Genomic DNA, 14,437 nt, shown 5'->3' with positions numbered 1-14,437 from the left:
AAACCAAGCTCAAATATAGTATCTATAACAAAGAATTCTATGCTATAATTAGGGTGCTAAGTTGGCAACATTATCTAGTGCATAAAGAGTTCATCCTATGTACTGACCATGAAGCATTAAAGTATATCAATAGTCAACATAAACCAAATGCATATAGATTCAAGTGGGTCGAATATTTACAAGAACCGCCTTTGTTTTAAAACATAAGGCAAAAAATGACAATGTGGTAGTTGATGTGCTAAGTAGAAAAAATATGTTACTTTCTACCATGAAATTATATGTTTGGGGTTTTGAAGAGTTTACTTCATTATATGCCAATGATAACTATTTTTTAAAAAGTATTAACGAAGTAAATAAAAATAATCATGATGAATTCTCTTTGGTTGATGGTTTTTTATTTAAAGAAAATTTGCTTTGTATACATGATTGTTCCCTTAAGCTTAGATTCATTTCAAAATTACATAATGAGGGATATTTTGGTAGAGACAAAACTATGAAATTAGTTTTCTCGACTTATTTTTGGTCCCATATGTGAAAATATGTAAATAGGTTCGTAGAAAAGTGTCATACATGTCATATAGCAAAAGGTAATGTTACCAACACAGACTTGTATTTACCTTTACCTATTTCAGAGAAGCCCTCATAAGACATAACCATGAATTTTGTGTTAGGACTGCCTAAAACTTTGCATAGATTAGATTTCATTTTTATTGTAGTAGATAGGTACTCGAAAATGGTTAGATTCATACCCTGTAGGAAAACCATGGATGCATCTCATATGGTGAACTTGTTTTAAGAGGAAACATATATGTTGCATGGAATTCCTAAAACTATCACATCATATAGGGATGTTAAATTCGTGGGTTATTTTTAGAGACAACTATGGAAAAAGTTAAGCACTTCTTTGCATTTTAGTGTTGTGCATCACCCTTAAATGGATGGCCAGACTAAAGTTGTTAATAGGTCATTAGGAAATTTATTATAAGCTTTAATAAATGACAAACTTAAGTCTTGGCCACACATCCTTGCGCAAGCTGAATTTGCATTTAAAAAGTCTATGAATCGATCAACTGGTTTTAGTCCATTTTTTGTTTTATATGGTTCTAACACATTTTCTCCTATTTTAAATTCCGTACAAGATTGTATTTCTTTTCTATAAGATATTCATAAATAGGTACATCAAAAGTTACAAGAGAGCATAGATAAGTACAAATCTCGCTATGATAAGAAGCACTGATAGGTAATTTTCAAAACTAGAGATCTTATGTGGGTTACTTTAATAAAAGAAAGATTGCATGGTAAGTTAGCGCATAGGCGCATTGGTCCTTGCAAAATTACTAATATTATAAATAACAATGCTTACAGGGTGAAGCTGCCAGCACATTTCAAGACTTCTGATGTGTTCAACGTCAAGCATTCAGAGTGGTACCATGGTGGCATGCTTGACGAGGATTTGGCTACATGGATGAAGCCTTTTCAACCTGGGGGGGATGATGTGAAGCATCCAGATGACCAAAGCATTAAAGACGAGTTGGATGTGAATCCAACTCTCCAGACCCGATTCGGGATGCAATACACTAAAAGAACCAAATTCATTCAAACCTATTCGGGTCAAAATGGATCTCTGGGGTAACTCCTTTTTGGCATATCTCAATTTTTGAGAATTTTGTTTTGAGTTTCTTAGAAATTACCTTGTGTGGCAATTTCATTTTTGCGAATATTGGAATCAATTGTGTGTTTTTCTTTTTTTTTTCTTTTTTTTTTAGGTGCTGAATTTTATGAATCTGGATAGTTCTGATATCTAGTAGGATTATTTTATGGCATTGGAGGGTGTATGGGATAATTGGGTAGATTTTTTTTTTTTGCAAATTTAATTTTTATATAAAAAATTATTAGATCACTTTAGAGATCCATTTGAAGCTTTGGATCTTATCCAAGATCCAATTCCTCATATCTGGATCCAAATTGGTGCCCCTATAAAAGGACCAATATGGACCTCAAGTGAAGAGGTTGAGGTTTGTGAAATTTTCAAAACATAAAGGAGTTTTTTGAAAGCCTTTTAAATAGAGCTTTCTTAATGGTCATGTGAGAGGTGACTATGTGAAAGTTTAAAGAGATTAAAAGAAAATGTGAATAGCTATGGAAGTCTAATGTGGCTATTGAGAAAAGACAAAAAATAATTATTTCAAGGTGATCTCTTATTCCCATTTCAAGTGGTGGCCTTGGGAGCTTCCATGCTCTTTTCAAAGATGACATAAATTGGACAATGGGTAGGTGGCCTCCAACGTGACCAATGGGAGGCCATGCTACTATCTCCCCCTTTAAAGAGAGCCCAAAAAATCATGGAGGGCATGCTCTTTTGCTTGCAAAAAAATTTGTTGGAACAAAACAAAAGAAAAAAAGAAGAAGAAAGGAAGCCTTCTCTCTTTTGGACGATTTTTCTAAAGTACTTGGAGCCTCCTCTTTGGTGTGAACTTGGTTGCAGCATCATTTGTGAGGACCAGATGCTCTGAGGGCCCATCTTGATCATGTGAAGCCCTTGGAGCTGAAAAGTGAAAGCTACAAAGACATGTCCTATTAGTTGCTGAAAAAAAGAGGGCATAGGAAACTTGTGGTTGTGCTATTGTGTGTTAAAAATCATGTATTGCTGTTAAAGAAATGACCATGTTCTCTTGAAGACCTCACCATCGAGTTGTTGTACTGGACCACGTGTTGTCCAAGCCCTACACAAGTCTCTATCAAATTATTGTCCTCTTGTTTCACCTTTCACTTGGGTGAGGTTCTCGTGGTTGTGTGTGTGACTGCTTCAGTGAACTGTGGCCCGTTTAAGAATTTTTATAAACTCTCATCGAATCTGGTTTGAGAATATATACACTCAATTTTCAGTAGATCTAATATCTAGAGTGATTAAGAAATTGCATTTCCTGAATTTACATCCTGTGAAAAAAAATTATGCTAGTTAGTTTTTTTTAGAACTTGAATTGTGATTTGATTTCTATTAGACTAACCAAAGTTAAGGTGGAAGGGATTTGACATTGAAGAATATACATTTAGAAGTGTGTGTGTGCGAATGGTAAACCCCTAAGATTAAAATTGGATAAAACTAAATTTATTGTTAAATCGTGTAAACATAATTTGGTTTTGTGATTGTCTGTGTATCAAACACAGTCACACTAATCGAAGCATAACTCTTAATTTATTCCATGAAAATTATTGTATGATAGCGTGTTAGAAATCTAACATTTATGGCTACAACTTATATGTTTAGCATATTTTCTGATTCATTCATTTTGACTATCAAAATTGGTTTGAAACTGAGAAAATAGCCATTTTGGTGACTGTCAATACTGTAATAGTCTGACTCCTTATTTGGTTCATATCACAATCATCTGAACTTTGATTAAAGTGATTTTTGTTTCTTTGATTCTGTAATTAAGTTATCTACAACTTTGATGTTAAACAAACTTGTTGAATCAATCTTTTATATGGTTAAAAGTGTCTTGGAAAGAATAGAATAGTCCTAAAGGTGACTATTAAGGATTATACCAGTTTGCCATCTTGCTCGGGTCGTATCGGAGTCATGCGATATTTGATTTGAGTGATTTTAGTTTTCTTGATTTTAAAACTAAATTTCTTACAACTTTTATGTATGGGTCATTGATTGAATCCATCAAGAATAGTCCCATTCTGACATGTTCATACTGGACAGTTCCAACATACCCACCTATGAACACCGATCTATTGATCTAGTGTCCGGTCCATATCTCGACCATCAGTAGTCGAATTTGCAAGTTTTCATATTCATTGAAGAGAAATTTGTTATCTTCAGAATCTATTTTGGCATTGTCCTTCAATTTGGAGCGCAACAGGGTCCAAACTTCCCTGCATTGAAAACTATCAGTTTTCAAATTACCCATAGCTTCTGTGCATCATGATCCTTTTGGATCATGGATTGGCTTCTTGCTGAATCTACATCAAAGGTTTCATTGAGCTTAGAGCTTCAAGCATGTAGGTGACCTAAGAGTGCAATGAGGTGGGTGCACTAGTTTTAAAGAAGATCATTTCTCTTAAGTTAGAGATTTTAGTGTAACTTCTTGGGCAAGGCCCTGCATACCTAGAGGGTACGATGTGAACAAAAAATAAAAATGAATTTTTAATTAAACATGAAATAAGTTACACATTAGTTTGGTTATGCCTTGAAAGATGTGGTAACTTATCACCTTAAGTGACTTTGTACTCGCCTTGAGAATAAGTTTTCACCAACCCCATGGGATGTGTTGAGTTGACGATAGACTTTTTCTCAGCTGGTGGTGGTGTGGTGTTGTTGTAGGCCCTTCCTTGGTCACTAGGGTGGACCAATCTTTAACCACAGTCGCTTAAGAGACAAAGACTCCTTTGTCTTCGAGATCAAGTTATGTACGCTAACGGTAGTGCACTATGACTTTTTTCAAGAAAAGAAATGCCTTGACGAAGGGTTATGAACCTTGGTGTTGGTGAGGTTCATAAAATATGTAAAGTACTCTATTGAAAATACACCCCCATGTAAATCAACAAGCCTATAACAGCCTGAGCAGTTGTGCCTTTGTGGAAACAGTAATGCTATCAAAACTTAAATAATTGTTTGTGTGCATTTGGTAAAAAGCAAAAGATGAACTTAAGTGAAGAAAGAAATAAAAAAGATGCAGGTATTTAGGCTGTGCATGGTTTGTAGTGTTACCTCTAGAGTTAGAGGTTGGGTCAAGTCAAATCCCGCAAGGAGTCAAGATTTAGAAAAGTGTTGAGCCTTGGACTTGGATGGAGTCTAGTTTGGCTTAGCAAGATAGCCAGTCATGTTACCTGCTGAGACATGTTGTTTGTTTCACTCTTGCTTTCTTTCCTCTTTTCAAGTACACATGAGTAGGCGGCCTTGGTGGCAGCGGATCCAGTGAACTGGAGTATACCTGAAACTGGATCGTGGACTCTTCTATACCTTGAGGCTGTGTGTGCGTTTTGGGTTTTCATTAAAAATATTTATAGTGTAAATTTTTGTAAAGAATCATTGAAGTTGACCACTGTAATTTTGTAAACTTATCATACACATCAATAGAAATATTGTTTTATGAAATTGTATTACTTTCACTGTGTGATGATCTCCATTTAAAATGATTTCAAAGATTTAAAAAAATTTATTCGGTTGTGTGCTCTATATTTAAAAAAATGGCTCAATTTTTTGGGTCCTAACAAACACTCAGCAAGAAATACAAGAAAAGTTAGTCAAACAGCAGCTAGCCATTTCACAGTTGCACATATCTAAGAAAGAATATGCAGAAAAAGTTGAAGGGTTTGTCACCACAGTCTTGTCTTTTATCTCGAAAGCATCTAAAGAAGGGGAGGATGACTCAATGGTAAAGAAGAGACCCATTGGTTCACTCTAATATTGTTGCAGACCAGAATGCCCAGATAGATAAGGCTGAAGATGCAATCAGTTGCAGTGGCGGTAGTGAGATGAGGATGGAGATACCTCACCATGGGAAGGATGAGAAACCAAAGATTAAGGTTAATGTGGATCATCCTCAGGAAATGGATGTATCCCAGGGTCCTGTGGCTAGATCGGATGTTGAGGACGATTTTCATACTGAGTTGGAGAGTACACTAAACGATCATAAGGGGGATCATCACATGCCCGAGCATTTGATCCTAAAGGAGACAGTGCAAGCTCTGAAGAAGATGTTGCAATGAAAAACAAGGTCTAGTGTTCGTGGGCAGGTATCAATTATATATTTATCTTCTAGGCAATCATTAATAGTTATAAAATGTAATTTAATATGTAAAATGCTATATATGTGTGTGTGTGAAGCATGAACTATTATTTTCTCGTTGATTCATGTATGTGTAAAACATGTTGTTAGGACAATTGGTGTGTGTGTGTGTGTAAAGCACGAACTATTTATTTTCTCATTGATTCATGTGTGTGAAATATGTTGTTAGGATTACCCACACGCACTAGTTTGATTCTTATAGTTCAATGTAATTGAATGATTCATTTGACAGATTTCAGTAAAATTAATCGTGATTGTGGGATCCGCAACCAAAAGATTCAACATCCTACACATATGAGTTATATTGGTTTCAAGCACACCAGTGGTTCATGAGACTAATGGAGAAAACCAAGGAGTTGATGCATGGGATGCATTTCTGACAATTCTTCAAGATTGCACCATGGAACATCGGTCGCCCCCTCTTAGAGGCCATTGTGTAATTCTAGAATTCAACAACCAACACATTTTATTTCAGAGATTTTGAGATGACCATCATGTTGGAGGACATAGAACGAATCATCAAATTGATGTGCCATGTAGAGCCTGAGAATGGACATCGGTGGAGAGATTTGAAGCAGTTGTGTAATTTTTATTTTGGAGCAAAGGAGGATGCATTTGATGGAGAAAGGATTAAGTTATCATGGTTGAAAGACCTTTTTTATCCTAGAAGGAGGAGAGACCAAAAAGAAAAAAACTATTGTGTGTTGGAGGGAAGGTCGATAATAAAGTGGATAAAGAAGTTAGAGCATTTTTGCTCTACTTCTTTGAGACATGCTCATTTATCAACACTAGTGAAAAGTAGATCCATGCATTGTATATTCAGTTTTGTAAGGCCTGGATCATGTCGATCAATATGCATAGAGAGTAGCCTCACTTACACACATATATGCAAGTTTGAGTAGCACGAGGAGTGAAAGAAAAAACATGGCTAGAATATTGGTGTTGTTAAAAGTATTTATCTCTTTATTATGCAATAGGACTTATGATTTATACTCAAACATTATTTAACATTATTGATGTACTTTACTGTGTATTAATCCATATTAATCCTTTTGTTAATCCTTGCAGGTTTGGATATAGGCACACATATCCACTACAAGGCATCGAATGGATGACTGTCTATATGGATTTCCACATATTATAATATTTTATCGATCATGCAACCAAGAGATGATTGGTGGAAGATTGATAAAATGTACCCAATTTACAAAGTTCTTGTATAAGTCGAGTACGACAAATATAAGTTTTGTTGATGATTTTTTTCTACGTAAAACATAATATGATATGACTAACCATGAATTATTTGATCTTTTGTAGGTAAAGTGGTGCCCCTATGAAGACGCGATAGCAAAGGAAGAGAATGACAATATGGTTAAGGGGGAGGACATCGTGGGGACAAACATTTGGTTGCACAACATGAATAAAGTTAAGCACCAAATGGGCAGTAGAGTCGTTCGACAGTTTGGGTTTCTTCAGCAACCCTATCTCTCTTGCACTGTATCCAAATATGTCTCACTGCAAACAAAGGATCGAATGAAAGATTACCCCACTTTATTCCTCTCCAAAGTTGAAGAGTGGTTCAACAGCAGAGAAGACATCAGCTTGTCATCTATGGTACGTGTCATCGATGACAAGGATATAGTTGTTGTATCCCAGCAGGTTGTAGTTAGTCCCTCCACAAAGAGAGCCATTGAGGAGGAGGAGGAGGAAGTTGAGGCAAAGCAGAGAAAGACTGATTTCAAGGCGAATACTCAATTAATTATTGCACTAGATGAAATCCATATGTTGAATAAGATGTTACAGACTCAAGCTGACTTTCTCGAAAATACAAATAAGGTCAACGAGGAGCTACGAGCACATATAAGGCATCTACAATAACAATGACTACATAACCTTCAATTGTTTTGTATTATTTAAGTGTAAATTGTATATTTTATAAAAAAACATTGAGATTCATTGTATGTTTTTAAGGTTGTAAAATATAAATTTGTTTAATATTTTGTAATTCATTGTATGTTTGTTAAATATATGTTTATACAAACAATAATGATTACAAAACATAAATTTATTCAATATTTTGTAAATTTGTTTAATATTTTGTAATTCTAAATCTGTTAAATTTTAAGAGTGTAACTGAGATTCATTGTATGTTTGTAAATGATTCTGTAATTTTTAATTGAGTAGGTTTTGATTATGTAAATGACATGTTTTGTATGAACTGAGCAAGTTTTGATTCTGAAAAAATGAAGTCCATAATAAATATATGCAAAAAAAAAAAGTTTGCAATAAATATATGAAAAAAAAAAAGTTCACAACAAATCTATGCAAAAAAATTAAAGTTTACGCAATAAATATATGAAAAAATAAAGTTCTTAATAAATATATGCAAAAAACCAAAATTTGCAACAAATATATGCGCAAAAACGAAGTCTGCAACAAATATATGAAAAAAAACAAAGTCTACACAATAAATATATCCAAAAAAGAAAGTACACAACAAATAATGGTGAGGTTGTTGAGGAAGTTTGCATATAGTTATTGTGGACTTTTTTTTTCATATATTTGTTTTGGACTTCATTTTTTCACATATTTTTGTTGTAGACTTCATTTTTTCGCATATATTTACTGCAAATTGTATCAAACTTTTAAAGAATATCATACAAAAACTCATAATTTACAGTGTGTTTGAACATTGAATTCATACAAATTATAGTTTTACATTGACAATTTAAAATAAGCTTGTCGCAAGTGTCTACAGTTCAGTTGTTGCGACCTCGCTAGTCGGCACCTCATTGTTCAATGTGTCCTTCATACCATCTTTGTTCTGCTGTGGTTTCAGCCTTCTCTTTGGCACCCTCTAAAGCCTTCTTCTTTTAGTGTTCATAGAATTTTATTATATGTTAGCGGGACTACATGACAATTTTTTGAAAAAGCTTATTAGCAAACAAGTAATTATAGATTACATCCTAAAGAACAGAACAGAACATAACATAGAAATACATACCTGTGTGAAGTTCAACTCTCAATTTTTGGTCAAGTAATTTATGTACATGAGGACAAATATACCATAATCAAACTTGTAACAGTCATATACCAAGTCATGAAGAACATTTATATGTATAAATACATGATAAAAGTTAATAGACATATGCAAGGTAATTATCCATTTTTCTATTGAGGAATACCCTCCATGATCTCAGTTGTCCAATCATTATGACAGCTACAACGACATTATGCTGAAAAAAATCTAACTTACAAGAAACCTGGTTAACATATAGGTATCAAAACAAGTGAGTTAACAAACTTATGCAAAAAAACACGTACAATATTGAATAAGTAATGTTATTGTACCCGTTATTTGACGTTCTTATCTGCACACTCTGTTGACCCCGTGAAATTGTACAACTTGAATAGCTTCTTCTACATGTTCATTTTACAAAGAACCCAGTGGTAGTTGCTCCAGTTGACCAGAATTACGATCTACAACATAAATCGAGTTTAAGGTCGTTATGCATGTAGAAATTTAAGTTTTCTGAGTATGCAAAGTTGTTCAATGGATACCTTGTCAGCATCAAAGAATTGATACGGCAAGCCATCTCTCTCCAAGCACGAAGTTACCCCATCTCGGAGCCCTTTAGTTGTGATCATTTGTTGTGAAAGAAATCTCATTTACCATTTAGTTTGTATTAGTCGGCATAAAAATAATAGAAACCTCTCTTTTCAAACTCAAAGAATTACAGAGTAAGGAAAAGGGACCTTGGCAGTTTCGTTTCTTTTTCCATGTCCTCGTTGTAGGCCACTTAAAGTCTTTATACGAATCTTGTTAGATGCTACATAGTAAAAAAATATGGTACATTCATGTTATATTCAAATGAGTCTACATACAAATGTAACAAAAGAACAACTATACAAACAAGCAAACCTAATACTTACGTCACTTGCCAACAAAGTTCTTTGCTAAATTCATACTCTTTTAGGGGCACAATTTCTCCTTCTTCATTACATTGTTTCCATCATCAATTAAAATTGTATATAAACACATATCCTTAAAGTAGGACAAATATACATACATGACTCGGGACATTGATTATACTTGAGGCACCACAATTGGTTTCTTGCTTTGAGGTAGATTTGATGGAGTTTTGGTTTTCTTTCTATCATGTTTCACTTTACGCCTATACATTCTAGCTCTACCTAACATATAAATAGAAGACATAAGACATTATAGCAATTCATTAAAAAATACTATATAAATACAAAGAAGCAATTCATTAAACAACTCTTAACAAATCCTATATTATTATTTGTGCTTCTACCAACCTCACTACATACACTGCACTTATATGACACAACATCCTTGTTTTTTGTTCTTTATCCATTCACCTTAGGTCACCCTACTTTATGAAATACTTTTAGTGGATATACAGGTATAAGAGTAGATGGACCAATGTATAGGACATTGTTCGACATCAGAAAGAATGTAAATGTATTATACGTAACTTGACATGATTCAACTATAAAGAACTTATCACAATAATCCTCTGATAGGTTTCTCTCATATAAAATGAATGTGATCGCATGTTCACAAGGAATTCCTCTAACTCATCACTCTTCACAAGAGCATAAGTACTTTTAAAGATCAACACTATAACTGTGAGATTGGTAGTGTGCTTTGTACCATTGTCGGTGGCAATGCACTACTTGCACACATACTGGTTATGCCTTTCTCGCGAGTTTTTGTAACTTTTGTTTTACCTTCAGTGCCACAATGTCTGTCATATGTTGTTCGATATTCTTTATTTTTTTTAAAAGTTTCATCAGAATGAGATGAAGTTTTTTAATCAGAGAAATTAGAGACTTGTCATGTATGGAAAGAATCCATGCATTGAAGCTCTTTGCTATATTAGATGTTAAACACCCATATCTTTTTGTTGAAAAGTGACTGTTTGCCCAATGTTTTGGTTGTATGTCAGGGGCAATATAATTGTATGTGGCTTTGTCTTGCACCAAAATTTAATAAAGAAAATAAGTGCATTATTCTCTCGTGGTTGCTTGAGCTACACTCCACCAAAGTGCACTGAGTGGTAAACCAAATTTCTTAGAAAAGTTTTTGGTCAAATGCTTCTTGCAATATCCAACATGGCATATAAGCTATGTATGGGGAACAACATATTTTAGACCTTCATGCCTATCAGATATAATTGTAAGCTCTAATTGTAGTGTATGAGTTCTTTCTTTCGATGCTTTAAAAACCACTCTCATGAATCCTTCGACTCTTTATCAATAATTTCAAATGCTACAGAAAATATCTCATCACAAAGATCAATACCATGGGCTGACAATAATATATTAGTGTATCTTTCTTTTAGGAAAGTATCATCTACCATAAGAGCTGGATATCATCTTGATAAAAACTCATCAATGTTTTGACAAAAGGATAATAACATGTACTGAAATCGATCTTTTTGATCAATCTAAATATACTGTAGCAATCCTAGGTTAGCCTTCATCATGTTATCCAAATAAACACAAATAATCTTTAAAGACTCTTTAAATGAACCATAAAGTGCCTCCTTAGAATGTTTCTATCCATGCCATGCTTGTTTGCAAGTGACCTCCACTCCTTCCTTGTGATTGATGTCATTCGTAATTTCACTTGGAGTTATCTTCGGGTTATTGTGTATGCATTTGTGAATGTCTGAAATAAGCTTAGAGAGCACTTTTTCCATTAAAAGGTTGCCCAGTGATCCACTGCATGTATGTTCATTTTGATACTTTTTTACTTGAAAGATTAACACTGCTCTGTGCAACTTTGTATAATAGATCTTTTAAGGACAACCAATTATAGTTTGTGGGTTCTTTTTCATGCATATGATAGTGACTCTCTTATTACAGCTCTTTAGAAATTTTGTTTTATAATTATTCTTGACTATATGATCTTTCAAAAACCCACGACAATGCTGAAGATCATTAAACTTTTTGTTGATAGTAATTTCTCAATCGTTTGAGCCTGTTTTGTTCACAATCATTAAGTGGTTTGTTACACAATTGGTCATACAAATGAGATGTCTCTGCTTTAATGATTTTCAATTGCTCTTCATTATATGAGAATCCATTGAATGAGAACATATTCAATGTCTCATTAGTGTAAAAATATAAAATAGCGCTTATGTTCAACAAATGTTCATATAACTCCTACAACATACCAAGGCTTCAAGTTCTCAAATGTTATTTGTGCATCTCTTTCACCCATCATTATTTGTCTCATGTCATCATTGTCTTCATCCTCTCCCATCGATGTGGTATAGTCATCATCATCGATATTATCTGATTCTCCATTGCTACCACTAATTGATTATTTGATTGCACAAACTAAGTCAAGATTCATCGTATCTATCACTTTCAACTCATTCATGTATTCAACATTCCAGCATTTCTAACATTCAAGATTAACCATATATGCAAAAATAAATAATTGCATATATATATCAAGCATAAATTAAAACATGTACCTAGCTTTATCACTGGCATTGATTTGCCAAGGGGTTCCTTATGCTATGCAGTGATCCTTTTGATTGCTCACTATTTGGGACAATTGAATGATCTGCAAAGGATTGAGCTTGATATATGATGCCTGAGATAGATGCATGTTCTATAAAGGATCTTCATCATTCCATTCATCAACTGGTTCTTGTTTAACTCCCAAAGCAATAACTTTTTCTTCAATTTTACAAGCAACTAAGTGAACGTTGCCACTAAATAACATGGATTCTACGTCATCATCATCCAAGACCTCTATCCATATATGTTGGCCATCTAATTTAGAATATTCCCTATATCAAAGTATAATTGACTCTTCTTTATATTCAATTTTACGAGACATCAAAGCTATAAATTCTTTATAGCAATTATTTTTGGAGACTAGTATAGATCTCCAAGCAGGGTGGTCAATGCTATTGTAGTATATTTTAACCCTTTCAGATGTCATCGTTAGGTGCCTATACCAACCACACAACATATATCATTTATCTTCAAAAATTAGCATGTGAGAAAAGGGCATTCATATATATATATATATATATAAACATAAACATAGTAAACCATAAACGGTAAATCTTGTAATAATTATTAAATAAAATATACAAAAAAGATCCATAACAACAACCAAACACAAATATATATATATATATATATATATATATATATATATATATATATATATAAACATCCACAACATGAGGTTGTTTATATGATCATATCTACAAAAAAGAAGCATCAAATCGTTAAGAAAACAACAAAAAAATCAAATATTGTGTCCAACATACCATGTTTATTATACAAGATCTACAACATATAAACAATAAAACTGGAGGATAGAATAGAAGCATACGAATCATCAAAACAAATGAAAAAAAAATGGTGTTTCAAAAAACAACTGCTACCTCCATTAAAGTTGTCGAAAAAAATCGCACATACCAGAAAAAATCGAGGATAAAGTGCAGCTAAAACAATTCATAAAAAAATGAGGATAAAGTGCAACTGAAATAATTGCCAAAAATATTGCCAAAAAAGTCACCGTCGGGATGCAGGTTGGAGAACACTAGTTGGGGACCACAAAGAACTCTAACAAATTATGTGAAAAGATCCCTGGGTTGCGATGTTCGGTTTTTAAACTAAATTGTTTCACATATAATTTTATTTGAACTTCATGACATATGTGCAAACTTCGTTAGGTACGTGCGATGTTCCGAAGTTTGAGAGTAACATGAGGTTCGCACATCATTTTAATTATATGAACTTTGTCAGGTATGTGTGATGTTTTGAAGTTCGAGATTAACATGAACTACACACAATTTTTTGCAACCTTTGTGATGTCTGCAAAAAAATTGTGTGGAACTCCTTTTAAGTAAAAGTTTGCATTACCCGAAGAGCGGAATGATATATCACGCAAACTTCTCCAATTTTACACAAGCGAGGGTTAAAAAGTCATAACGAAGTTGTGTATTTGCAATTTTTGACATGGGAAGAACAGCGAAAATGTTGTGGCATTTCAGAAAACGCCGCATATTTGTTCTATAGCAAGGTCATTTTCCGTCTGCCTAACCCCAGCTTGCCTTTCAAAAAAAATAAAATAATATATATATATATATATATATATATATATATATATATATATATATATATATATATATATATATATATACCTTTTACCCATGCTCCGTACTCTAGATTCAAATGTAGAGGATAAAATATAAAGAAAATTTGAGAATCCTACCCGAAGGTACTTGCCAGTTCATTTTCTATCCGCGAGGAGGATAAAGGCCGATTCGTAACATGCCCAAGTAATATATAATTAATTTTGTTGCTGCTTGTATTGTTAATAAATTAATGTTAGAGATAAATTACAAACTTGAGTGGAAAGCTTTTGGTGCCATCTTTTCTTATCGAGTTTCTCAGTTTCCTATGGTTGTTGTTGAAATAGAATAAATAAATGTCTTTCCTTGGTTCTTTTTACCACATGAGGAAACCAATCTTGCTACTTCAATCAAGAGTTATGCTCTCACCGTGATTGGTGGAAGTTGTGGCTTAATTCATTATTTGGAATGATCCATATCTCCTAATATTTATTATGAACATTC

The sequence above is a fragment of the Nuphar pumila genome, chromosome 11, assembly GCF_984573655.1.
Source record: "Nuphar pumila chromosome 11, dmNupPumi1.hap1.1, whole genome shotgun sequence".
In the NCBI taxonomy this organism is placed as follows: domain Eukaryota; kingdom Viridiplantae; phylum Streptophyta; class Magnoliopsida; order Nymphaeales; family Nymphaeaceae; genus Nuphar; species Nuphar pumila.
This window is presented reverse-complemented; position numbering follows the sequence as displayed.